The sequence below is a fragment of the Dromiciops gliroides genome, chromosome 3 (genome assembly GCF_019393635.1).
Source record: "Dromiciops gliroides isolate mDroGli1 chromosome 3, mDroGli1.pri, whole genome shotgun sequence".
Taxonomy (NCBI): Eukaryota; Metazoa; Chordata; class Mammalia; order Microbiotheria; family Microbiotheriidae; genus Dromiciops; species Dromiciops gliroides.
Genome location: NC_057863.1, coordinates 532,726,347 through 532,750,784, shown reverse-complemented (window position 1 = coordinate 532,750,784; position 24,438 = coordinate 532,726,347). Strand labels below are relative to the sequence as shown.

General features: G+C 40.6%; 1 pseudogene; it reads right to left on the bottom strand.

Moving 5' to 3' along the window:
* Positions 1-23,747, bottom strand: part of LOC122747895 — a 37,829-nt pseudogene extending 14,082 nt beyond the window's left edge.
* Between the last annotated feature and the right edge of the window lie 691 nt (positions 23,748-24,438).

Genomic DNA, 24,438 nt, shown 5'->3' with positions numbered 1-24,438 from the left:
AAAAAAGACTCCTTGGCCACATGTGTTCTCTCCATGTGTGCCCATCTACCTTTGTGCAAAGCCAATTTCTATAGTGATCTTGTATGGGCAAGTGAAGTATGTGCCCTTGATTTGGGGGCATTGTTTTTAACTAAATGTGCTATATCTACTTAGTAAATACTCTTTCCTAAGAGTTAATTGAGGGTACTGACTGAAAATTTAAACTCTGTAGGTGGGGACTTTTGAATGACAGTACTAGAAACCACAATCCCTTAGGGTTAGCCTGAGAACTCTGAGAGAAGGTCATAGTTACATGATCTCTGGAGACTGTGCCCAGCCATGGAAATGGGAATTATTTTCCTAGAACAGGGAACTACATACAATTTTTCAAAGATCATTGCCAGTCTCAGAAATTTCATCCAACATTTCTTTAAGTACACTGGTATAATCCTTCCTGGTCTGAGGACTTAAATTCATTGTGAACAGCTGGGCTCACTCTTAATAATGACTCATTTTTCTTGAGTTTCACTTCCCTATTAGTCATTTTTGTTTTGTCCCTTTCAATCCAAAGATTATTCTCCTTAGTAGAGGAAACAGACATAAAATAGGAGTTGAGTAGTTCTAGATTCTCCTGGCCCATCGTCCCTGAAGGACAGTTTCAGACTTTCATTGTTCCTTCTCATAGACATTTTTAAAATTAAAATTCATTTTGTTTATTCTTAACATTTATTGTAAGCAGTTCAGGTAATTCTGGGATTTTTAATTCCTGGCATTATTAATAGATGATCATGATACTTTTTAATATTCTTCCTCAGTTACCTGTCCTTCCTTATGTCTTCTATATATAGATATGGAACCATCGCCAGTCATCTTGACCTTTGTCTTGCCACTGGACTTTGATGACTCTGGAGGAGAGAGTAAGCATTATCACGTTGCACAGCTCTACCTCACGTCTATCCAATTCATGCACAAGTCAATACATCACCCTGGTGATGTCATTGGTCCTCTTTAAGAATGAAGGATGAGGGGGCAGCTAGGTGGCACAGTGGATAGAGTACCAGCCCTGGATTCAGGAGGACCTGAGTTCAAATCTGGCCTGAGACACTTGACAATTACTAGCTATGTGACCCTGGCAAGTCACTTAACCCTCATTGCCCCACACAAAAAAATGAAGGATGAATATTAACAACACAGACATACATATATGTATTGTATATGCATACACATAGATGCGGACTGGAATTGTGATGATTTTATTAATATAGGGAACTTCTAGATGAGGAAATACCCTCTACAAATGCAGATTTCCAGCTTTTCTGAAACGTGCAGTCTGAGAGAGTTAAATAGAGCACTAAGTGGTTAATTTATTTGTTCAGTGTCATATAGCCAATATCCATCAGAGAAAAGTCTTGAATTCAGGTCTTCCAGACTTTGAGGTCTTCTCTTTCTCTCCTTTCCTCTCCCACTCCCACCTGTGTGTATGTGTATGTGTGTGTGTGTGTGTGTGTGTATATATATATGCATGTATATACACATATATACATATATATATAAACATACATACATACATAGATATATGTGTGTGTATATATATATATATATATATATATATACACACACACATACACACATATCCTTTTCACATTGCAGGGTTTAAGGGCATGGTGCCCCCATGATCTGGAAAATCTGTGTAAAAATTTTTGGTCCTCCCTTCATACCAGAGAAGAAATCTGATTTTTTTTCTTTTTCTTTTATGGGGTGTTTATTGTATTATAAAATTTGGGTTGGTATTATACAGTACTATACATATATTTTATACATTTCTGAGTTTCTAAACTTTTTCTGTGTCATTTGCTGGCCTTCTTGTGTCATCTGCAGCTTCTGCAAAACTGCCCCTAAATCCCCATTTAATTTCTTATGCTAACCTGTGAAATACTGAAACTACAATGGGGAAAGTTGCAATGTAGAAGGGATGAATAAACACACACACACACACACAGCACGTGTGTGTGTGTGTGTGTGTGTGTGTGTGCCTATCTGTAAAGCCTGAATTGGTCAGCAAGTTCCCTGTGTAGCCACATTTAGCTCTTTAAACCATTTCCTCTCTTTCTTCCTTGGTGGATTAATTTCTGTTTTTTTGTCTCAGAATTTCATTCTTGAGAATTTTTGTTCTCTCTTGGGCTGATTATCCTTGTTGAATTCTAAACCATGTTGCCTTTGCTGTCATTTGTCTTAATTCATTGAAATTTGTTCTCCTTACATAGAGTATATGTCATATTCACCTGGTTTTTCCTTTCTTGTTTGTGACATTCTAAGCTGGCATAGTTGTTCTCACAAGACTCCTGCTATTCCAGCAGCAGTTAGAATCAGGTCCAGCACTGCAGTCCCTCTCAATGCTTCCTTCACCTGCAGATGATGTAATAGGAAACTGGTCAAGGGAGGCTCAGCTCTAGGAAGGCATAAGTTTGCTGAACCTACTAGGATTGAATGTTTTTTAAGTGTTACGGTAGTGTTTTATATATCAAAATTATATATTCCTGTGTAGAAAACTATGGTTCTACCGTGGAGAGAATTTGAGTAAGAACTAATTGAGGGAGAAACAGAAGCAACTTTGTTTTAGGAAAATGTTATGGACATTCTAGGGCAGTTAGGTGGCATGGTAGATTGAGTACCCAGCCCGGAGTCAGAAAGACCTGAATTCAAATTTTACCTCAGACACTTATAACTGTGTGACTGTGGACAAAGCACTTAACCCTGTTTGTCTCAGTTTCCTCATGTGTAAAATGAGCTGGAGAAGGAAATGGCAAGCCAATCCAATATCTTTACCAAGAAAACCCCCCAAAAGGTCAGGAAGAATCAGACACTATTGAAAAATGACTGAACGACTACAACATGGACATTCTGGACAGAAGAAAATGCGTGAAGAATTCTAGAAGCATTTCCTAAGAATGCTATGAAGACCAGATGTAGCACTGACAAAGGACCAATCCTTTGCAAGGGTGTCTCTCTGATAAAGGCAGAATGAGCTTAGGAATTCTTGGCTTCCCCTAAGAGGAATAAAATGTATTCTTTCATCGCTATTCAAGGAGTCTTGATTTTTTCTTTGTTATCTCAAGCATCTAGCTCAGTGTTTGACACAAAGTAGGCACATGATGCAGTTTTCTGATGAAGAAATCAAAATAATTTATAGTCATATGAAAAAGTGCTCTAAATCATTACTGATTAAAGAAATGCAAATTACAATAACCTTAACTAAGAGAATGTTGTATGCAATAAGTAATATTGTTTTAAGAACAATTTTGAGCAACTAAGTCATTTTGACTATTATAAATACCCAAATTACCTACAAAGGACCTATGAAGGAAGATGCTATCTTCATCAGAGAAAGAACTGATGAATTGAAGTATATATAGAATGCTTTTGCATATATATGTATGTGTAGGTAGACACACACACATATATACATACACATATACACACACACATATATACATACACATATACATACATACATATATATATATACACACATACACTCACACACAAACATTTGTGTCTACTGCTAGCCATCACTAAGTCAGGGGGAGAGGGAAAAAAAATAAAGTTACTTGATAACTTTATTATACATTTACAAAGAATAGCAAGTTGTACATAATTGATTTGCAGTTTCATGTGTAATCATCTTTCTTTTCTATTCTAAAAAATAAATAAGACCTTGATGGCAGTTAGCTGAATTTAGTGTACATGTGTTAAAAAAGCAAACTATTGTGGTAAAATATGAAAGTTTTTAACAGTCGGTTAGGATAACTGAAAGACGCCAGTTTTTCAAGGACCACCCTTTTGGGGAGGAGATGAACAGTCCGCCTGCTGCGCATGTCAGACTGCCTGCCGGGTACAGTCCGCCTGCTGCGCATGTCAGACTGCCTGCCGGGTACAGTCCGCCTGCTGCGCATGTCAGACTGCCTGCCGGGTTTTTTGACTTCCGGGGTGGAGAGAACGAGGGTAGGCCTTTTTGCCTGCTTGGCGGGACTCCTGGCGGCGCGGCACAGACGGTCTCCCTCACTCCAAAGGTGGCCTTTTTTGGTTTGGTGAGTTTTTATAAGAAATATAGACTAAGCCTAGATTTAAGACGATTTCTACTGTATTTCTACTTTCCTATCCTTCTAATCAACAACACCTTATATACAATAAAGACTCTATCTAGAAAACCAGAAGCTTCTTCCATTTACTAGTCTGGGAGATAAATTAAGGGAAAAGTTAAGTAGGGGAGATTTATGATCTAATATCCAATTTTAAATTTCACAGTTTGGCGACCCCGAAGGGACCTTAAGGACCCTCCCACCCTCCCTAGTTTGGCCATAAGCCGACTAATTCGGTGGATTTTCCAAATACCCCCCCCCACACGGACTTTCCCTTTGTCTAATCTCCCTTAAAGACTTTAAGCCTCTAAAAGTCTTGCTTTAAACAGAAAAGCCAGCCCAGTTTAAAGGGCAAGATGCTCGAATATTCTACTATCCCTTTGATTTTTCTCATCGGAATGTATTGGGACAGCATAACGTCCCGACTTAGAAGAATAGTTTACTCAATGGTCCTTCAAAACATTATTGGTTTTTTCCTCATTCAGGCAGCAAAAAGTTTTTTGTATAATAGTATAAGTGAGAATCTTTGGGAAAATACGTTTAATATAAGTAGAAATTTTATGCCTGCAATTGAAATACCTTTTAATACCACATCCATAGTTCATACGACTAAGGATTTTATTTTTTTTGGGTTTTTTTTGTCTTGTTTTGTTTTTGTTATTATCATTGTTATGATATGGGGGAAATTCTCACATATGGAGAGAGTCCTCAAAATGAAATACTCACATATGGAGAGAGACCTCAAAATGAAATTCTCACATATGGAGAGAGACCTCGAAATGAAATTCTCACATATGGAGAGAGACCTCAAAATGGCTGTTTCTACTAGAGATGATCCAAGTTTAGAATCAGATCAACAGAAACTACTCCCTCTGCAGGAAGCTATAGAACATAGTAAAAAGGGAGTGCCAATTCAAGTCAGAAAATATAGCCCCTTTAGACCAAGTGACTTGAGCGCATGGAAATCTTTCATCCCTAGTTTTGAGAAAAATCCAAACACTGTAATTTCACAGTTAAGGACTATATTTAATGCATATCAACCCAGTTGGGCTGATGTTACTTGCCTTTTGGAAACTTTACTGTCCCCAACTGAGATTACAGATATTATCTCAGCAGGAAATGCCCTTGTTGCGAAAGGTAAGGCCAATGTGGAATGGCCTCTAAAGGATCCAGAGTGGAATTATAATGATGATAGGGATTTCCAAAGATTAAAAGATGCTAGAGAAACACTTCTGAAGGGAATGGAATCTTGCTCTAGAAAACCGGAAAACTGGCAGAAATTTTTAAGCCTACCTCAGGAGGCTAATGAAAGACCAAACAGATTTTATGATAGACTTTGTGAGGCCGCTAGACAGTACACCAGATTGGATCCAGTAGATTTAAGAGATTCCTATATCGTTCTCAACACATTTGTTTATAATTCACTGCCAGAAATACGCAGATACTTTCTGAAACAATGTCCAGACTGGAGAAATCTCACAGTAGATAGAATTAAGGAACTTGCAAATTATGTCTTTGACTCACGTGAGGAAGATCCAGATCACCCTAAACAGAGCATTCTGGCACCAGCGATTCCTAGTCAGCCATGTGAACACCGGAGCAAGGACACTAAGGTGTGTTGTTACTGTCGTAAGGAGGGGCATGAATTGAGAGAATGTAGGACTTGGAGAAGAAATTCTAATTCTAATTACAGGCGAAATCAAAATAGAAATAGATCTTTTCGGAGGAATACAGAAAGGCAGTACCAGAATAATGGTAACCAAGGTCCCCCTCAGAAGAGGACACAGGAATGACGGTGTCTTGGGGAGGAATGGAACATAGATAATGAAAGCCATATATTCCCAGATCCGGATTTTTTGAATGCACTTGTGCCAGTCCATTCACCTCCCCAGAGTAATGAACCACATGTCACCTTAAAAGTGGGGGAGACTTATTATGATTGTCTGCTAGACACAGGAGCCTCTAAATCAGTATTAGTAAGCAAACCAGATGCTGGGTGTAGACCTGTAGGATATTTGAATGTAGTGGGAGTCTCAGGAAAGAGCCAGAGAGTGGCAAAATTGAATCCTCGCATGGTATCTATGGGGCCCTTAACAGTAGAACATTCATTTTTACTCATGCCTGATGCCCCTGTAAATTTATTAGGTCGTGATCTCCTTTGCAAGCTTAGAGCAACCATATCTTGTGCTCCAGATGGGGCTGTCTCCTTACAATTGCCAGAGGATACTGTTCATTTATTACCAATTTTACTTACAGAAGCTCAAGGAACAGCAGGGGAGGTATCCAAAATCCCCTCTGACATTCCTGAGTCTTTATGGGCCTCATCCCCTAATGAGGTGGGGCTCCTTAAGTCTGCCATGCCTGTTACCTTTAAAGTTAAGGGGGGACCACCCCCCTCCATTCCACAGTATCCATTGTCTAGGGAAGCAATAGAAGGGATCACCCCTATAATTGAGGCTTTGAAAAGCCAGGGTATTATTATTCCATGTCATCACTCTCCATGCAATACTCCCATTTTGCCAGTTAAAAAACCCAAGCCTGGGCCAGATGGTAAACCTGTTTATCGTTTTGTGCAAGATCTTAGAGCGATTAATAATTATGTTATTCCTAGACATTCTATAGTCGCAAACCCGGCTACGATAATTTCATCGATTCCCTATGAATCTACATGTTTCACAGTGGTAGACCTTTGCTCTGCCTTTTTCTCCATACCAGTACATGAGGACTTCCAATATTTATTTGCTTTTACCTGGAAAAATAGACAGTGGACCTGGACTAGACTCCCACAGGGATTTGTAGACAGTCCCACATTATTTTCCCAAATTTTACAGCAGGATCTGGCCTCTATTACCTTCAAAGGGTCCATACTAGTACAATATGTTGATGACTTACTTTTGGCCTCTCCTAATGCTGAAATTTGTCAGGAAGATAGCCGTCACTTACTGCTGGAGCTGCACAAAAGAGGACACAAGGTTTCCAAGACAAAGGTACAATGGTGTTTGCCCCAGGTAGAATATTTAGGATTTATTTTGGCTGCTGGAACTCGCTCTGTCTCTTCTAAGCGAGTCCAGGCCATTCAACAACTCTCTGCCCCCACTACTAAGAGGCAGTTGAGAGCCATTACGGGCCTTGTTATCAGCACCTGCCCTAGGACTGCCAGATTATAGTAAGCCTTTCACTCTCTTTGTGCATGAACAAAGGGGGGTGGCTTCTGGAGTCCTGACTCAGTCACTGGGGCCTAACCAACGCCCTATAGCCTACTATTCAATTCAGCTGGACCCTGTAGCGGCTGGAGTGCCACCTTGCCTTAGAGCAGTGGCGGCCACAGCCCTTTTGGTAGAAAAAGCCTCTGATTTGGTCCTAGGTAACCCTCTAACTGTGCAATGCCCTCATGAAGTGGAGGCTCTCTTACTACGTCACAGGACACAAGCCTTTTCAGATCAAAGGCTGGCTAAGTATGAAATAACCCTGTTAGGTAATGAGAATATCACTTTAAAACACTGCACAGTTCTTAATCCAGCAACACTACTCCCTAATTTACCATTCTCGGGGGAACCGTTGCATGACTGTGCTTCTTTAGTTGATATGGCTGAAAAACCCCGTGATGATCTTTTTGATACACCTTTAGAAAATCCTGATCTTGTCCTCTATACAGATGGTTCCTCATTTATGAGAGAGGGAACCCGTTTTACTGGAGCTGCTGTAGTTTCTGATTATGACACCCTCTGGGCAGCTTCTCTGCCTTGCCATTTTAGTGCACAGGCTGCTGAACTTGTGGCTCTTACACAGGCCTGTAATATAGCCAAAGGTAAGAGTGCCACTATTTTTACTGACTCGAAATATGGCTTTGGCATATGCCACTTTATTGGTATGATTTGGCGTCAACGAGGCTTTCTAACATCCTCGGGCAAGGCTATTGCCAATGGGGACCTTATCAAGGACCTCTTAGATGCCCTGAAACTGCCTTCTTCCCTAGCTGTTGTACATTGCCCTGCCCACACAGGGAATAGTGATCCTGTTTCAAAGGGAAATGCACGAGCCGATTCTGCAGCCAAGCTTGCTGCATTAGAAGCTCCTGAACATGTATTTAACCTTTCACCTTCTGAGGATATTCCTTCCAACCTAACCTATGACGATTCTGAAGTAGAAAAGTGGAAAAAGAAATTTAAGGCGAAACAGATCAATGGCATCTGGGTGTCTCCAGAAGGTAAGCCATTTCTTCCCCGGAAATTCTACCACCAGGTATGCCTCTCTGTTCACAGAAAAGGCCATTTTGGTACACAAGGCATTGTAGACTCTATTAAGAGAACCTGGATAGCACCAGGTGTGACTAATACAGCATCTCGAATCTGCTCGGGCTGCTCCACATGTCAGTCTTATAATCAGTATGCTTTTAAGGCCAAAGCTTATGGAGGGCGTCCTCTAGCATATACACCTTTTGAGCACTTACAAATTGATTATATTACTATGCCAAAAGCAGGACATTATAAATTTTGCCTTGTTATAGTTGATCAGCTCACTCGGTGGGTGGAGGCCTTTCCCAGCCCCCGAGCCACAGCTGCCTTTGTTGCCAAAATTCTCCTTAAAGAGATAGTACCTCGTTTTGGCCCACCAGCCCGCATCGATTCTGACAAAGGCACACATTTCACTGATTCGATTTTATCCCAAATCTACTCTTTCTTGGGAGTGACTCCAAAATTCCACACGCCCTACCATCCACAAAGTTCAGGCCAAGTCGAACGTATGAATAAAGAGCTTAAGAGTATGATTGGCAAATTATGTACTGAAACCCATTTGAAATGGCCTGATGTTCTACCATTGGCATTATTCTATCTACGAAGTAGACCAAGAGGAGAACTTCATATATCTCCTTATGAAATGCTTTTTGGTCACCCTCCTATCCAAGCTAAAACTTTTTCCCCAGTTTATACATCACTGGTGGGAGGTGATACTTCTGTTGCTTCCTATATACAGGAATTACAAACCAGGCTACGTGAACTCCATGAGGCAGGAGCTGTGGTCCAGGCAGGACGATTAGACTTTTCATTGCATAACTTCAACCCAGGAGATAAAATATATGTAAAGAATTTTCAGAGAACCAGTGGAACTCAACCCGCCTGGGAAGGACCTTTTCAGGTATTATTGACAACTCCTACTGCCATTAAAATTGGTGAAAAAGACTCATGGATTCATTGCTCTCATATAAAGCCTGCACCATTCATAGGTGAAGAGATTTCAGATAGACCTGAGGTAGACGCTAAAGAGGTAAAAACCCTAACGATAGCAACTGTTAAAGAGCAAAGAAAGTTGAGAGGAAACAGGCAGTTCCCATTTAAGAATCCCACTGATCAGTTAAATGCTTTGGGACTCAGTCTTCGTAAAGTATCAGGAGACGGAAATTGCCTTTTTAGGGCTTTAGCAGACCAGCTAGAAGGTCACTGTAGAAATCATCTCAGACACAGACAAGAAGCTGCTTCTTATATGATTAACCATAGACAAGAGTTTGAGTCTTTTATAGTAAATGACTCCCCTTTTGAAGAATATGTTGATGAATTAAAGAAATTTGGAAAGTGGGGAGGAAATGATACAATTGTAGCATTTGCTAAGCAGCATCAGCTGAATGTTGTGGTTCATCAATTAAATCAGCCTTTATTGAGAATCAGTGGCACAGACAAAACTGATGCTAGAGAACTCCACATTTTCTACCATAAAGAACATTATGACAGCATTAGAAAGATCAATGACAATTCAGAAACCCCTGCCACTTTGGCATGCAGAGAATTGGGGAACCAGTTAAAACAATGTGGCATACCCCAAACTCTAGCAGCTTAAATACCTTAAAATTTAACAAGCATTTCCTTCCACAGGCAAAAGCACTGAAGCACATGGCCTAGTTTTCTGGCCCACCTCAATTTCTCCCACCCTTTTCCCTACCCTATACCTATTTTTTTTTTTAATCCTTTTTGTTTTTTGTTTTGTTTTGACTTTTGAAAGGCACTGAAAAGACCTGGAATTCACCACACCTTTAAGTTCTTTAAGAGCACAAAAGGGTGCTTAGCGAATCTTTTGCCTTTTATTTTTGGTTTTTGGTTTTGCTTTGTTTTTTTTTTTTTTTACTTTTGTTTCTTTTGCTTTTCTTTAAAAACCCGATTTTGTAAACTAAGCGACTTTTCAAAGGCATTTTAAGTATATGCTATTGAATATTGAATCTTGCTAATTGAAGTCTTATTTCTTTTTGATGAATTAATCACCACTTTAAGTATCTGCTACTGTTATACTAGAGAATTCATGTATAAGATGATGTGGTCTACTTGCTAAAAGAAGATTATGTAATAATGTCTAAAAGAAGATTATGTAACAATGTCTAATATAATCAGCTATTTACATTCATTTATTATTTATATGTCATTATACTCTGGGTATGGTTTGGAATTATTGTATATATCACTAATATATTCTCAGTTATGCAGCATAGCACACATTTTTACCATCATATTGTCTTTGGTGAAATTAATGAGATTTCAGAAATATGGAAACTTATCATTTCAGAGACTAACTTGCTGTGAACTCTGATGCAGGCCCTGGAGAGAATATATGTGCAACAAAAGGAGAGACAGGTATACATAAGTCCATGGTTTGCTTATGATGGTGACTATGTAGAGCACAATTACTAGGCACAGTCCAGTATTCATCTTCTCTCCCTCCTAATTTAACCTAATTTAACTGAACTTACTTATCTTTTTATCTCACTCAGTTGAATTCACCTGTGGCCTAGCACAATCACTGGCTGTCTCGGAACCATGAGATATGGTATGATAACCTTTCCATAACATTTTCAGGTGTCATGAACACATACTAAATTTGACTTTGATCCAGACACATGGTGGTAAAAAGTGTTACTGATTGCAAAATGCTATGCTAAGGTTTAGTAAAAAAAAAAAATACAGCAATTCAAACAGTTAAAGAAGAAATCCAGCTTTCCAGACCAGAGTCCAGAGTCCAGAATCCAGACCAGAGTCCAGAATCCAGTTTTCCAGACCAGAATCCAGTTTCCTCCTGATGACATCTTACCACTTCAAGAAGACAAGAGAACTCAGAGACTTTATATGAACTGTTTTGCTTTATTAGCTTTTACTATCTCCTTTCTGTTATATACTATCTGTAACATGTACTCTCTGCAGAGGCTCTCCCTTTGCAAGACTAATGTCAAAGCGTCGGTTCATGAGGAAAGAAAAAAAAATCGCCCCTCTGGACAAAACTTTCCTCTCTTCTTTTTCTGTATTGTTGTTCGCATATTATTAGTCAGCAAAAGTTATTATATTCTTTTTACTGTTCCATCAAGGAAACATTCCATTTCTTGAGGAAGCAAAGGGGGGAAATGTGGTAAAATATGAAAGTTTTTAACAGTCGGTTAGGATAACTGAAAGACGCCAGTTTTTCAAGGACCACCCTTTTGGGGAGGAGATGAACAGTCCGCCTGCTGCGCATGTCAGACTGCCTGCCGGGTACAGTCCGCCTGCTGCGCATGTCAGACTGCCTGCCGGGTACAGTCCGCCTGCTGCGCATGTCAGACTGCCTGCCGGGTTTTTTGACTTCCGGGGTGGAGAGAACGAGGGTAGGCCTTTTTGCCTGCTTGGCGGGACTCCTGGCGGCGCGGCACAGACGGTCTCCCTCACTCCAAAGGTGGCCTTTTTTGGTTTGGTGAGTTTTTATAAGAAATATAGACTAAGCCTAGATTTAAGACGATTTCTACTGTATTTCTACTTTCCTATCCTTCTAATCAACAACACCTTATATACAATAAAGGCTCTATCTAGAAAACCAGAAGCTTCTTCCATTTACTAGTCTGGGAGATAAATTAAGGGAAAAGTTAAGTAGGGGAGATTTATGATCTAATATCCAATTTTAAATTTCACACTATACATAATGAGTTCTCAAGCTCTTGTATGATCTTCTCTTTGTTTTTTATATGTTGAAATATGTTTTTGTTGATGACTTTTAAGTCTGTAACATAAAGTTTCAAAAAAGAAAATTCCCAGGAATAAGGAGGTGATAGTCCCTCCAAATGGTGCCCTAGGCCAACCACATGTAGAATATATTGTGTTCTTTTCCGGGCGCCACACTTTACATTTTTTTTTTTTTTGGTGAGGCAATTGGGATTAAGTGACTTGCCTAGGGTCACACAGCTAGTAAGTGTCAAGTGTCTCAGGCCAGATTTGAACCCAGGACCTCCTGAATCCAGGACTGGGGCTCTATCCACTGCACCACTCTTTAGAGAGGATGTTGATAAACTGAAGAGTGTCCAGAGGAGGGCAGCCAGGATAGCAAAGAGCCTTGAGTCCACACCATGTGAGGTTCATTAGAAGGAATATTGGGTGTTTAGCTTGGAGAAAAGAAAGACTGCAGGGTTGGGGAGGAGGAGGGAGAGACTGAAATGATAACTGTTCTCAAGTTTTTGAAAGACTGCTTTGGGGAAAAGGAATGGCCCCAAATAGGAGAGCCAGGAGTAATGGGTGGAAGTTGCCAAAAGGGAAATTTCAGCTTGATGTGAGTAAAAACTTCACCTAATAATCACAGCTATCTAAAAGTGGAAGGAAGTGCCTCATTGGAGATCTTCAACCAGAGGTTTCTAGATCACACCTCAAGCATATTGTGCCAAGGATTCTCGTTAAGGTATAGCTTGAGCTAGATCAGAACTTCTTAAACTTTTTCCATCCATGGCCTCTTTTCGCCCAAGAAATTTTTATGTGTCTCTGGGTGTATAGGAGTATAAAATAGGTATACAAATTAAACATATACTGCCAAATTTTTTTGCAACCCTCACATTCAGTTATACAACCCCATATGGGGTTGCAACCCACAGTTTAAGAAGCTAGGAACTAGAGGACAGCTTCCAACTGTAAACATTCTGTAATTTTGTGATTCTGCTGAACTCTGTACTGTATGTGAAGCACATTCTTCACATCACTCCATCGTTTGACTTTTTGTGTAGAGTCATCTGAGGCCATGGATATTATTAGTGGTACTCTTTCTCAATTTTATCTTGGCTGAATCATTTGACATCTTCACTGTTTATAACAATAATAGTAATAGTAATGTTGTTTTTTGTTATTAGGTTATTTCAGTCATTTCTGACTCTTCCTGACCACATTTGGGTTTTGTGTTGTTGCTTTTTTGGCAAAAATACTGGAGTGGTTTACCATTTCCTTCTTTAGCTCATTTTATAGATGAGGAAACTGAGGCAAACAGTGTTAAGTGGTTAGCCCAGGCTCACACAGCTAGTAAGTGTCTGATGCCAGATTTGAACTCAGAAAGATGAGTCTTCCTGACTCCAGGCCCTGCACTCTATCTACTGTGCCACCTAACTACCCTTAATAATAGCAATAATATTTAAAGCTTATAAAGTGTTTTACATACGTTATTACATTTGATTCTCACCACAACCCTCAGAGACAGTTATTATTATCCCCATTTTACAAATGAAGAGCTTGAGAGAGGTCATTTGACTTGCCAAGGTCATATAGGTAGGAAGTGCTTGAAACAGGATTTGAACTCAGATCTTTCTGATTTCTATCAATTTCCTATCCAATTCTCTATCCATTTTGCCACTCAACTGACTTTAATGTAGTATGTGCTATTTGGCTCAGCATTTGTATGGAGGGAGCATTTCTTTCCCCTTCCTTACTTCCATTCAGGTTATAACTCTTTTCATAAGACCCACAGTCCTCCTTGCAAATATATTCTTCCTGGACTCACTTAGGTACTCAAAGCATCATCATTTCTGTATCAGAATTCCTAGTTTCAGAAGTACAAATCCCTTTGACACCATCTTCTGAACTATCATAGAGGGCACCCATTACTATTATATTAAGACATCATTGTTGTTCCACCAGAATTCTATTAGGAATAAAAGGAAGCCATAAAGGGGCATAGACAAAGATTATCTTCTCCCCCTTCTGTGGCAATTTTAAGTCTAGGTCAACAAGTGTTTAAGTTTGTCCCCTCCCCCTACCCATACTGGAATGTATAGTGTCAACATTTTCACATTTCAACCAGGAGAAAGTGTAATGTGTTGAGTATATTGTGGAATTTTAAAATGGATTTAAATTTGACACCTGACTTTCTCCCCTGGATAATGGCCCCAGGATGGGATCCCCAAAGTTTGCCAAGTAATTGCATCTTCATTGGCTGCTTATATAGCTTGTCTGGGTCCACTTAAGAAGACAACTATTTCTTTTGCAATGAAAGACAAATTCTCTGAGTGTTACATAATTTCTCTTTTATCTGTGCTCTTTTAGAATGCCTACTCCTTCCTTCTTTTTTGTTTTTTTAAATTTTTTGTTTAATAATTCAAATTCTATACTTCTTTTAAAAATTCTACTCAAGTCCTATGTCCTTTATGGAGATTAACTGATTATACCTTAGTTCTGAAGAAAAGAATTACTGAGTCATGGAAGAGATCTTTGCATCACAGATTCAGAGTTAGAGGGGATCTTAGAAGTTAGTTAGTTTTATCCCCTTATTTGAATGGTGAGGAAACTGAAGACAAGGGAGGACAAGTGAGTTTCCCTAGGTCACAGAGCTAATTAATAGAAGAGCTGGAACTATAATCTAGATCTCCTGTCCAAAGTATCTTTTTGCCATTGATTAATCAATAAGCAATTATTAACCACCTACTATATGCTAGATAACAGCATTTATAGCCTGTCCCACACAATCTAGCACTTGGTGATTCACCATTTTGCTTTGTCTTCTAATTGTTTTACATATTTGCAATCTTCAGAGATAGCTCTTAGAAGACCATGGTGTTGACGGTTTGTCGTCAGTGCTTTTTCATGTCTTCTTTCTGTGACTACATCTTCTTTTCAGCCTCACTCAGATACAGTTGGTGGTGTAGTCAGTAGAATGCTGGACCTGGACACAGGAAGACTGGAGTTCAAATTCAGCAGCAGACACTACTTTTAAGACCCTAGACAAGTCAATAAATCTCTGCTGCCTCAGTTTCTTAACCTAGAAAGTAGGGATATTATTAAGAACTTGCCTCCTGGGGTTGTTAGGATCAAATGAGATCCTATTTATTAAAGTGCTTTGCAAACTTTAGTGTGGTATAAATGCTGTTATTATTTTATTGTCACTTTCCTACAGTTACTCCAATGCTTCATACTACTTCCCACTGATGGACCTTGCCATGCCACCTTGGACCTTTTCCTTTAAATCCACCCAGTTAAAATGCATTTGTCTTCTGCCCCATTCCCTTAGAGTCTTTCTGGGTGACTGGCTGGCTTGTCTAATAAACAATGTACTTAGAGTGTTTATAGAATTATAGAATCTATGTTGGAAAGGATCTAAGCATTCATTTAATCCAATCCTCTGCCTCATGATACATCCCCAATAAATGGTCATTAAGCCTTTGCCTAAAAATAGTCCATACTGGAAGATTCCTGCTTCTGAAGGCAACTGATTCATTCCATAATTGCAGAGCACTACTCATTAGTTGAAATCTGTCTACTTTTAACTTCTGTCCATGGATGCTAGTTTCCTTATTTGTAGCGGCACACAGAATAAGTATAATCTCTTCCAGGTGACATTCATATTTTAACCAAAAAGAGTGAATAAAAGAAGGAATTTGGAAACCATCCAACAGGCTGAATAGTAAAGATATTTGGGGGAATATCACCTTGTAACCACAGCAAATAAAAGACTAACATTTTGTCTCCCCAGCTAACCGCTATACTCCTTCAGGGCAAAACAATTCTATCTTGAACTTCTTTGCCTCTGTGGTCCTCCTAGCACCTACAATGTCCCTTTTCAGCCCTTCTTCTCAGAAAAGAAGTTGGAAACATACAAAACAATCCTGTAAATGCTCCCCAATAATTGCTAGAGGGGCTGCAAAAACAACCACCATACATGACGTCTCTTGGAAGTTCTGGCTCCTGTCGAAATTTGGAAAGGAAGGGCCCAGCAGCCCTGCCCTGCCTGTGCTTACAAACAAATAGGTATAGCACACACCCCTTGGCTATCTCTTGTTCATGTTACTCTCCCTTTTGCCAGGGATTAACATTTTTCCATAAGATTACACCTTCTATTCTGGGATCCATCTAATGAAAAACCTCCACGTGCTGACATCTTTTCTCCCCAAGTGCCAGAAATCTTGCACACACACTCAGAGGAAGCCTCAGAAAATCACACAAACAGCTTAAATATCCTTCTTTTGGAATGCTTGTAAAAAATGAATGGATTTTCTTTTTTGCCTTTGCAATAATCAGGAGAGACATTAACCCAAGGCCAATATACAGTTACTTAGGACATTATCAAGCCCATCCCCTCGGAGCACGGAATTGCATAAGCTTTACAAGCCAGCATTCCATCTCGAAAATGGTTCATGCTTTTTCTTTGCCCAAATTCAGACATGGGCAGAGACAGAGATGCGTCAGTTCAAAGAGTCACACTTTGTCTTTCTGGTATGGGCCATGAAGATGAGAGATGATAGGGTTTTCTGGGTAAATATTTATAGTGCTGCATTCACATGGCCATTTAGCACTTTTTCCTGACCTCTGCCACCCCCACCCCTCTCTCTTACAGAAATAGTAACGGCCTCGAAAAGTGCTGGGCTGATTCCATAAAGAACATATGTTTACTGATTAGGGAAAACAGAAGAGGCCTTCTAATGTGAAAATATGGGGTCTCTCATGGGCTTGGGGTTTTAAAGCAAATTACTGGGTTCTATGCATGTGTGGTTTTTTTTCCATGAAGTCGAGCATTGTCTTTCCAGCCCAGCCTCTCCCCAGGGAGGGGAGGGCATCCACCCCCTTCAAATATTACTTATTGTCTAATAGTAAAACCACAGATAGATCTCATATGGTGTTTCAATGCTGGGCAAAATTAAATACAAAACAGACACTGAGGCACGCTGGAGTGGTGAGGCAAGCCGACGACAGGCCAGGAATGCGGAGATTAAGGCTGAACCGCCATTAGAAACTGCAGGCAGAAAGAATGTTAACTCTCAATGTCCTGAACTTGGTCGGCTTGCAGCAGTATGTGCTGTGGAGTCTCTGTGTAACCTATGAGTGTTTTGACGCACAAGTACTCACACACACACACACACACACACACACACACACACACACATCCCAATAGGCTTTGAGGAGTGGTTATGATCTATTCTTGAGCCATGTGGTTGGAATCCACAAACCCGAAGTGACAGAGGTGTGAAAAATGCACTGCCTCATCCCCAGAGATGGTTTGAAAATGACTGTTTTAGTGTCGAATATGATGAAGGCACTGATATGACTTGCCCCATTTCTGAATTTAGGATTTTTCTGAGTCATGGAATTTAGTTATGATACAAATGGACAAACCTGCCAGACCTTCCTCATTTTTTGTTTTTATCTTCTTTATTCAACCAGCCCTCCACCTTCATGCTACAGAGATGCCACACAAATTCCTCCGAGTTCAATTTAATTCAATTTATTTGTATTCAGCAAGCATTTATTAAGTGACTGTTGTATGCCAGCCACTGGGAAATGGGGTTACAAATTAAGAGCCAAATAGTCTCAGACTTCAAGGAGCCTACATTCTATTGTGGGGTGAGGGGAGGAGGGGGAAAGGGGAACAATATATGTGCAGATAAATAAATATAAATCATACCCAAAATACATACAAAATAACTTCGGTGGGAAAGAGTGCCAACAATTTGGGGAGTGGGGGATCTACCTAATTTGGAAGGTGGCACTTGAACTGACCCTTGAAAGAAGCTATAATTTCCAAAAGGCAGGTGGAGGCAAAGTGGAAGAACTTATACAAAGCAAGGGGCAGAACCTGTACAAAGGCATGGAATGGAGATGGAAGATTGAAGAACAGCAAGTAGAACAGCTTGGCTAAAATTAGATTATATCAGCCTAGAAATATAAATTGAAGCCAAATTATAAAGGGATTCAAATGCCAAGTGGAGGTGTTTATTTTATCCTAGAGGCAACAAGGAAAGTGACAGGATCAGATCTGTGACTGATGGGTTGGAGAGGGGAGAGACTAAAAGGCCAGGAGACCAATTAGGAGGGTATTGTAAAAATTCAGGTGAGAGGTGATGAGGACCTGAATGAAGGTGGTGGCTATGTGAGTGAGGAGAAGGGGATGGATGAAAGAGATGTTGAGGAGGTAGAATTGACAAGACTTGGAAACTGCATGGATGTGAGGAGTAAGGGAGTGAGAGTGACCAAATGAGGATGAAGACTGAGATTGTGAAGGTGGATAACTAGAAGGATGACAATGTTCTCAACAGAAACAGGGAAGTTTCTGGAGAATCAAGATAACAGACATTATTTTGGGTTTCAGGTACCTTTGGGACTTCCTGATGAAAATGTTTCAGGAGACAGAAATGTGAGCTTGTAGCTCAGCAGGATAGGGACAGAACTGGACCTGTGATTTCACTGGCATAGGGAATTTCCTCTACCAAGGCAGGCAGGTAACCTTTCAGCAACCTCTAGGCTTAGAGAGATAGCTAGAGCATTGAGTAAGTGACTTGCTCAGGGTCACATAGCCAGTATATGTCAGAGATGAGAGTTGAACCTTGTTGGTCCTGGCTCTAAGGCTGGTTCTCTATGCACCACATCATGCTGACTCTCCAGAGATATATTATTAGTAGTAGTAATAAAAATAATAATAATAATAATGAAAGAACAAGGTATGTTATCCCCTCCCAGCTTATGTAAGCGGTTATAGCTTATATAGATATAGAAAGTCATCACATATGATGATGGTTTCATGTTTTAATGTTCTAACACCCTGTGATCTCTTTAGGATGTGGAAGCACCTGATGTCATTAAAGGGACCAGACTCATTGGACAGGGTTTTAAATAGCTAAGCCCTAAGAACAGAGTTCAGTTTGAGAGTACGGACTTATCTGGGGCAGTGGGGAGAAAGAGTTTACCTCCTCCTTCTCCCTCCCTCCCACTTTGCTCAGGTGGTTTTGAAGGGGAGCTATTCAACCAGTGGGAAACATTGCATCTAATGGAGTCAGGGACACATACTCCAAACAGACACAGAAAGAGACAGTTACCCAAGGGAGGGAGCTGCATTGAAGAGTGTGGCTCCTCAAAGCAGAGAAGAGAGGCAGGCTTCAGAGAGTAGCAGACCCTGGGAACCCTGATAAGCAACCTACAAATCAGAGACACTGTACCTAAGAAGTGTGAGCTCTCTTTGAAGAGGAAAAACAAAAACAACAACCAACTTCTTTAGGCCTCACAGTAACAGGAGCTGAATTGGCTACATGTTCAAGAATTCTGAGATCACCCTATCTAACCATAATCTACTGGCTTTTCACATCTCCCTTTATGTTTCCCTTTACCTAACCCTACTCTTTGTCCACATCATGACCTCCAATCCCTAGATTCTTCAGGTCTCTCCCAGGCTGTCTCCCCTTCATTAGCCATTCTCTCCCCCTTTTCCCCATATTGATGCCTTAGTGAACCAGTTCACCTCTACATTTCCTCTTCTCTTGGGTCCCTGGCCCCTCATTAATTCTCTGATTATGTTGTACTAAGCCTCAGCATGGAATCACAACCTTAGCTCCTTCATGGGGACTACTGAATGAAAATGGAGAAAATCACACAACCATTCTGACTGGGTCCACCACAAATTTATGTTGTGCAATCTCACTGCTGCTAGGCAATCCAACTATACCCCCTTTATCAACTCACTGTCACATTCTCCACAGTGGCTCTTCCAAACCTTTTCAACCTTCCTGGAGCCTCCCATGTCTCCCTTTCCTTAACTCTTTTTTTTTTTTTTGGTGAGGCAATTGGAGTTAAGTGACTTGCCCAGGGTCACACAGCTAGTAAGTGTTAAGTGTCTGAGGCCGGATTTGAACTCAGGTACTCCTGACTCCAGGGCCAGTGCTCTATCCACTGCGCCACCTAGCTGCCCCTCCTTAACTCTTTCAGATGAGAACCTTGCCTCATAGTGTACAGAAAAAAACAAAACCAAACCATTCACTACTATGAGTTTCCACTTCCCTCTTCCTCATCTCCTATTACTAATATGCTTTCTGCTTCCATCTCCTCTTTCAACCCTGTCACATAATGAGATGGCCCCACTCCTTATCAATGTTAACACCTCTACTTATAGCTAAGTAAACTCTGCAAAAAGACTGTCTTCAGTAAGTGCTCCCACTCCCTCTCCTCTTGATCTCTTCTTAACCTTTGCAATTTGACTTCTGACCCTATCATTTCAGTGAAATTACTTTTTCTGAAATTACTAGTGATCTCTTGTTTTTTTTATTTATTTTTTTATTTTTTTTTAGTAAGGCAATTGGGGTTAAGTGACTTGCCCAGGGTCACACAGCTAGTAAGTGTCAAGTGTCTGAGGTCGGATTTGAACTCAGGTCCTCCTGACTCCAGGGCCGGTGCTCTATCTACTGTGCCACCTAGCTGCCCCACTAGTGATCTCTTAGTTGCCACATTCAATGTTTTTTTCCCCCCTAAATCCTCATTCTCTTTGACTTCTCTGCTGGCCTTTGACACTATTTCTCACTCTCTCCTCCTTGATACTTTCTTCTCTCTTGGTTTTTAGAACAACAGTCTCTCCTGGCTCTCCTCCTACCTATCTGACTGTGCCCTCTCTGTCTCCTTTGCTGGATCCTGCTACAGATCATGCCCTATCACTTGGAGATGCCCCTCAGGGCTCTGTCCTGGGCTCTATTCTCTTCTCCCTTTATACTAATTCAATTGACTATCCCATCAACTTGTATCATTTAATTAACATTGCTATTGTGATGATTCTCAAATCTATACAGCCCCAGCTTTTCTGCTGACCTCCACTCTCACATCTCCAAATGCCTTTCAGACATCTCAGATTGGATGCCCACAGACACCTTAAATTCAGTATGTCCAAAAGAGAACTTCTTATCTTTCTCCCCAAACCTTCACCCCCTTTGATCTTCACTATTACTATAGAGGGCAATATCACCCTCCCAGCCCCACAAACTCACAACCTAGGAATGATCCTAGATTCCTCGTTATCTCTCAGCCCCTCATGTCCAAACCCTGTCAATTTTATCTTTGCACCATCGCTTGTACATTCCTCCTTTTCTCCTCTAATACTGCTACCACACTTGTATAGCTCCTCATCACCTGATTACTGCAACAGCCTGATGGTGGCCCTGTGTGCCTCAAGTCTCTCCCAACTCTAATCCATCCTCCATTCAATCACTAAAGTGATTTTCCTAAAGTTCAGGTCTGAGCATGTCACCCCTCATACTCGATAAACTACAGTGGCTCCCTATTGCCTCCTGGAGCAAATAGAAAATGCTGTTTGACACTCAAAGCCCTTCCTAACTTAGCCCCTTCCTACCTTTTCAGGCTTTTTATATCCTATTACCCTCCTGTACTCTTTGATTCAGTGACACTGGCCTCAGGGCAGAAATCAGAGCTCACAAATCAGGACTGACAAGAACAAAAAAATGAGAAATCAAGTTAGAAAATATGATAGAAAAATGTTCCCAAGTAACAGAGGCCCTTAAAAACAAAACAACAACTTTGGAACCTCAAAATACAATAGTAGAAGAAAATTTGTCAGAGGAGAACCAGAAAAAATAAACAATTTTGAAAGAACACATGAATTCCAATAAAAGTAATGTGATTGACCTTGAATAGAGAATGAATAGAGAAAGCACAAGGATCAGAAGCAACTCTTCCCACTCCCACAAAACCATAATAAATTTAAACACCTGAATACCATATTGTAGGAGATAATAACAGAAAGCTAACATCAACTTTTGAATTTGGATATAATACATTGATTGAGTAAATCCACAAATCACCACTAAGTTAATAAACATTTTTAAGTGACTATTATGTGCCAGAAAGTGTGCTCAGTTCTTGAGCTCACAGTCTAACAGGGGAGACAACATGTAAACAACTATGTATAATCAAGATGTATAGGGAATAAGCATTTACATATTGCCTTCTATGTGTCAGGCACTGTGCCAATCACGCTTTATTACAAATAATATCTCATTTGATCCTCACAACAACACTGAGAGGTATGTGCTCTTATTAATCCCATTTTACATTTACAGAAAAAAAAAGGAAGAAAGAGATCAAGTGAATTGTTTGGGGTCACACAGTTAGTAAGTATATGAGGCTAGATTTGAACTCAGGTCTTCTGACTCTATACCTATCATCAATTGCTTCTATAGAGAGAGTATAGGGGACAGCTAGGTGGCACAGTGGATAGAGCACCGGCCCTGGATTCAGGAGGACCTGAGTTCAAATCCAGCCTCAGATGCTTGACACTTACTATCTGTGTGACCCTGGCCAAGTCACTTAACCCTCATTACCCTGCAAAAAAAAAAGACAAAAAAGACAAAAGAAAAAGAAAAAGAGAGTATATACAGGATATGTTGAAAATAAGGTGAGGGTGGAGGGAAGGTTGGATGGTAGAGTGGAGGCAGAAACCAAGCTGAGGTCTCCCAACATTCTCCTGCAAACAAATTAAAAATAATGCCTCAAGCCAAATTCTGGAGTGACAGAGTCAACAATAAATTAGGATGAGATATTTTTCCATTCCAAGACAGCTTAGGAGGTTGGCAGGAGAGATTTGTGATGATGGGGTTGAGGTCAGTCTGGAACACATACAGGTGACAGCATCAGCAGTGGGCATTAGAGGCAGTTAATGACAGACAGCAACAGCTTCAGGAGTTTTAAGTCCAAAGACAGTAAGGAGCCCAGACAACTGCTTAGAAAGAGATAATAGTGAAGTCTTTTTTGACTAGTGGGTGCAGGACTTGGCCCTGTTTGGCACCTCTACTGCCCATACGTATTTCTGGGTTTCAATTCATGGTCAAAGTTCCAGAGCAGATAGGAATGTTCATAGTCAGTCACAAGGAAGCAGGATCCCTGGTCACAGTTCCAAGGTGGAGAGGAGCACTAGCACTTATGGCTACAGGAGAACAGGGGTCCTGGTCACAATTCCAGGGCCAAGAGGAATGCTAGTGCTTGTGGCTGCAGAGGAGCAGGGTAAAGATCAGAGTACAGACCAAGAGAGCAGTGATGGTACCTCCTCCTGAATCACACCACCTTGGAAACTTGCAAACCACCAGAACTAACACTGAAAACAGAAACAGAAAAAGCCTGAAGTTTGGGACAGTGCCTCCAAACCTCCAGGTAAGCAGAGCCAAACTTTAACACAAAGGTAAAAGTATAGAAGTAGGTTGGGATAATGAACAAACAAACAAACAAACAACAACAACAAAACTTGAACACAAAAACTACTACAGTGGAAGGGAAGACCCAAAGAACAAACTCAGAAGAATACAACAACATGAAAATAGCTACAAGCAAAGCCTCAAAGAGAAAAATGCTAATTCGACACAAGCCCATCAAGAATTCCTGGGAAAAAGGGGTGGGGGCAGAGCCAAGGTGGTGGAGGAGAGGCTGTGACTCTCACAAACTCCTAATAAACCTGTCCGCTCACTCCCAAATAATGCCATTAAAAAAAAAAAACAGAGCAGCCTAACTCACATAAGAACAGAGTGAGACTATATTCCAGCCAAAGACGGCAACTGGATCACCTGCGGATCAGGCTGAAAGAGGAGCTCAGTGTGTGGTCCAGACCCAGCCAGGAATAAACCATGCCTCCAGTACCTGGAGTCTTCAGCACCAATGGCTTCTTCTGAGGCTCAGCTTGTGGACCAGTGAGGGGGTTTGGTGGTTGGCTCGGGTGAAGTGGCTGCAGTTTCTGTTGGAGCTGGGGCAAACACCCTGGTTCTGAACCAGTGGGCCAAATTGAATAGTGGTGGCCCAGTGGGGGAGAGGCACAGGCACACCAAACTTATATTAAGGGCTAAAATTCTAGCTAGTCTGTCTAAAATATCCAATGAGTGGTCGCCAATAAATTATAAGCTTTAGCAAGAGTTAGACTTTTAAGCGTTTATTAAGGAGAATAGGAATTTGGTAAAGAGAGAAAGGCCTAGATTCCTATCTATTAAAGGGAGAGCACATTTCTAGCTCCCCTCTCCACCAACATTCTTAGGAAAAGAGAGAAAGACAGAGCGCTAGTCCCTTCCTTCTTCCTCTCACTAGCCAACGTCACTTCCTGATGCCAAAGAAAAGACTCCTGGTCTTGCCCTCAAAGACCTTCGCTTCATGGGTGGAACTCTTCTACAGTAAGTCTCCAGCAGGTGGCATCATTCCAATCATTACAGTTATGACCATAGAGAATCAGATTTCAATCAGACATCTACTTCTGGGTCAACATGAGTAGGCAAAAAAGATAGTGGACAATAGACGGATAATAAAAAAAAGTCAAAGCTCCAAAATCCAAA